The sequence below is a fragment of the Nuphar pumila genome, chromosome 15 (assembly GCF_984573655.1).
Source record: "Nuphar pumila chromosome 15, dmNupPumi1.hap1.1, whole genome shotgun sequence".
Lineage (NCBI taxonomy): Eukaryota > Viridiplantae > Streptophyta > Magnoliopsida > Nymphaeales > Nymphaeaceae > Nuphar > Nuphar pumila.
In genome coordinates this window covers 74,237,920-74,242,499 of record NC_143263.1, presented here as the reverse complement: position 1 = coordinate 74,242,499, position 4,580 = coordinate 74,237,920, and positions in this window count along the sequence as shown.

Genomic DNA, 4,580 nt, shown 5'->3' with positions numbered 1-4,580 from the left:
TCATGCAACGACATACCATTTTTTTATCGCTATTGACTGTTATCATTTACTCCGTCAGAACTCGTTAAATTATTGTTCACGGCTTACATCGTCAATCCTTAATGCGATATTCTTTTGAGGCGGAGACAAATACAGCGATTGCTAAACAGAAATGATATATCTTAGCGATGCCAGAGAGGTTAGGCAATGCCACGATTTTTGAACAAACATCTATTTTCGATTAAAGTTTATTTATTACCGAGATCCACAGACGAAAAGATGTAATAATAAAGAATTAAACAATAAAAGAATGTCACGTTACTACAACTCATTATACAATTACAACAATAACATAGCGTGATAAAAATGAAAAACTACGATTTATTCCGAGGCACTTGACGAATCAAATGAAATATCATAGACTTGTCTCTCACTTTTTATTTGTGCACTGTCTATCCTGCGTGGCAGCTTCGTTGCGAGACCTTTATTAAGAAAACTGGTCATCATCTCTACCACTGAGTTCAATTGAATCCCGATAGTGCTTAGTTCTGTCCTTAATTTCTTATTCTCCCTCTCCATAACTTTGAACCTTGCGGCAGAGACAATGTTCTCTTTTAGTGCAAGTGTTCGCTCTTCCTCGCGCTTTCTTACTGAGGGCCCAGTCGTAGTAACCGGAGAGAGACGACGTTTTGGTTGTAGAGGCTGGGCTGCAACATGAGAAGGGGCAGTTGGGAGGCATGGGTTCACAATTTTTTCAATCTTCAGATTTCGCCGCATTGGTTCCCAATACCTTTCGAAATAGAAGGGATCAAATTGTCGTCCTTCACGTGGTTTCGAAATAGAAGAGATCAAACCACCTGAGTTCCAATTTAATAATTCGTCTCTGTAGCGATCGGGCCAATTCACGTTCCTGCCCCCACCACTATTCATCTTCCTTCTCACTTCCAAAGGCTTATTTGGGATAGACTGCCCCAAGCCAGATTGTAGAAGAACTCGACTACCTTGCTGCAACTCGGCATCAACATTGCAGAATAGCCACAAATCGCGGTAAGACAATCTAGCTGCCGCAGCAATAACGTTTTTGTCATCGTCCTCCCCATCTCCATAAGGTCTCCACAAAACCTGTACATTGGTAATTCTTTTTAATAATGAATGACAAATATATTAACATTTATTTACGCATGATATGGCAACAACGATATGTACTACGGAAGACAATCCTGCAGCGATGGATACTTAAGAATGCTGAACATTACAACGATTTATAATACTCAATGGTAAATGCTGACGCGATTGTAAACAATTTTAGAACGTTTACCTCATTTAGTTGCATCCCATCTAAAATGAACTTAGCATTATAAACTGCGATGTTTATTCTAGCCCAACGATCGATCTTTGGAAAACCACAAATCGAAGGGCCACAACGAGGACACAATGGGATAATATGTTCCAACGCCCAGGCCTAACAAAAACAATATTATTAGTAACACCACAACCTGAAATGAGATTGTTCTACAATTACTAAGTATGTAATCAACAAATACCTGAACAAATGGCCAAAATCCACCAACTGTTTTCGTACCGTTACTCGCACGGTGGAGTTGACTGTACAAGTGTGCGAGCATAGCGGCACCCCAGGCATAGTTGTCGACTTTGTCTAAGTCTGCCAGGTACTGCAGCCACATGGAACTTATTCTCGAACCAGAACAATCGGAAAATAATGTAAGACCAAAAAAATATAGAAGGAAGCCGCGCAACTCTTGGTTAGCTATTTCAGATGCACAAAAAATGAGACCTTCATTGATGTGGAATTTATTCCACCAGAAATACATTGACTCCATTCATCCATCGACATTCCTAACAGGGCCGTGCATTTCTCCCTTGCGTTATAGTTTGAATGCCGTAACAGGACAACACTGCCATCGCACTTAAGGCCAATGATCCTCGCCACATCTTTTAGAGTCATGGTGATCTCAAAAGAATCAAACTGGAATGTGTTCGTCTTATCATTCCATTTATTTACCAGGTGGGTCATGGTATTCCAGCAAGTTTCAAAATATTGCTGGTCCAAAAGGCCACCGAAGTGCATATTTCGTAATCGGTCCTTCTGATATGCACTCAGCTGACCATACCACGACAGAACTACAGGCCATTGACACCGACCTCCGAGCTTTTCACCTGGTGCTCTTCTTCTCCTGTGAACTCCCTGTAACACAAAATAACATATTATTCCTACCAATTATAATTTAGTTCCATTTGTACTTATCAATACTATTCTACTAACCGCTATAAATAATATTGGTTGCAGACAGACTATCACAGTAATCGCTATACATATTAATACCTAACACAGTAATCGCTATACCAAAATCGCTAAACATATTATTAAATCTTCACAGAGAACGGATATATTTACCTTGGTCGCTATTTTCTCCTGTTCTCCCTCCAACCTGGGACTTTCTGGTGGGTCCACTGCCACCAATTGATTTTCAATCTCAGTCTCTACCGGCTCCACCATCGCATGCCTTTCTCTCCCCTTCCTTTTCTCGGCCTCCTTCTCCATCCTTTCTCTATCATTCCTTTTCTCATCCTCCTTCTCCTTCCTTTCTCTTTCCATTTTCTCCTCCTCCTTCTTCTGTTTCCTTTGTCTCTCCCTATTCTCCTCCTCCTTTTTCTCCTTCTTTTCTCTCTCCCTTTTCTCCTCTTCCTTCCTCTGCTTCCTTTCTGTCTCCCTTTTCTGCTCCTGCATCCTTTCTCTCTCCTTTTTCGCTTCCTCCTCCTTCTCCTTTCTTTCTCTCTGCTTTTTCTCCTCATCCTTTTGCTTCCTTTCTCTCTGCCTTTTCGCCTCTTCCTCCTGCTTCTTCCTTAACCTTTCCTGCACTTCCTCCTCCTGCTTTTTTCTTTTCCTTTCCTTTTCTTCCTCCTCCTTCTCCTGCCACCGCCTTTCTTTCTCTTCCAGTTCTTGTTTCTTTCTTTCCTGCAATTCTTCCTCCTGCTTCTTCATTTCTCTTTCCTTCTCTTCTTCCTCCTCCTTCTCCTTCTCCTGCCTTTGCATTTCCTTAGCTTCCTCAAACTCCTTCTCCCTCATTCGCCTTTCCTTTTCTTCCTCATATTGAAGAATATTTTGTTCCTTCTCTTCCTCCTCCTTATTCATTTGCCTTCGCCTCTCCTCCTCTTCCTTCAGTAGCCTTGCCTTGTTTCGCATTGCACTACGCTCCAAGTCTCTCCTCTTACATTGTGCCGCAGTTTCATCCACTAAATATCTAACATACCTTTCAAACTCCTCCGCATTCTTCTTCCTCTTTTCCATCACCTGTGCGTTAATCCTCCGCCTTCTATTTATATTCTCATCAATATTTCTTGCCTTTGCTTTCTCTTCGTCATCCTTGTTCTGCATCTTCCGTTCTTCAGAGTTCTTCCTTTGGTTCGCAGCCTCGATATCTAATGGATAATCCTCCGCATAATACGATTCCAAGGCTTTTTTCCTATCTTTATCGTTCTCAATCTTAAGTATATTTTGGTATCTTTCAAAAACCTTAGATAGATGGGACTGGCGGATCACTTCTCTAATAGACAACCCATAGAACGACGGGGTATCTCTAATCTGATTAGGCGCAGACATTGCTAACCTGCACAACACATTACACGATCATCATGATTAGAAATCGTCGGAATATTTGTGTTCATAAGAAACAAATCGTTGTATAAGAAGCAAAGTTCAGATTGAAGAAAGAAACCTTACACGAAACTCACCGAAACGATGGGAATTTGGATATTCCAACTGTAGAGTAAGCAGTGGTAAGACGAAAACAGATGCTCTGGAACAAAGAGAAAGGATGCTCCGACGACTCCAGATGAAAGCAAAGAATCTCCGGTAGAGTGCTTAGAGCGAGAATGGATTGTTTCGAACTATTTGAATCCTACAACATAACGCTTGCTACATACGCAAACTCTGCAGAACGTTTTGGCGCGATAACGATGGAGGGTAGTTTTGTCCTTTTCACGAACCGACGGTTCAGTTTTCTAGAATGAGGGCATTTATGTCCGTTCGAAGAAGATGAAGCGAATGACGGTAAAGGATACTTAAGTCTTTGTTGCGGCACCAAATTACGATGTAGTATGATGCGGACTGTCATCGGGAACCATGCCGATCTCGATCATATACGTGGCGCTATTTGGAAGCCCCGAACATGAGATCTCAGTACCGGACCTGTTCGGGGGGGGGCATATAACCTGCTTTGGGCTTTTACCAAGTTTAAACTACGGTTTTGCATGACCTCTCCCCCTTGAATCAAGTGCCCCCATCACCCGAGTGGGATCGCGCACATGAATCAAGAGAAGGGATGGGGGTGGATTTAAGGTTTGAAAAATGAACAAGTACCCATGAACGTCGAGTCGACCCATGGAGGGAAGAAATGGAAAATAAAAAAGAGACAGTGATGGTGATGTTGATGACAAACTACAGCATCCGTAGCCACAAAGGCAGGAGCCCAAGATGAATCATGATCCACAATTGTGGTTTTGTGTGAAAGGTTTTAATTCCTTTTCTGATAAATATGGGCTCAGATTTTGTTAAATATGGTCCAATCAGATTGAGATCC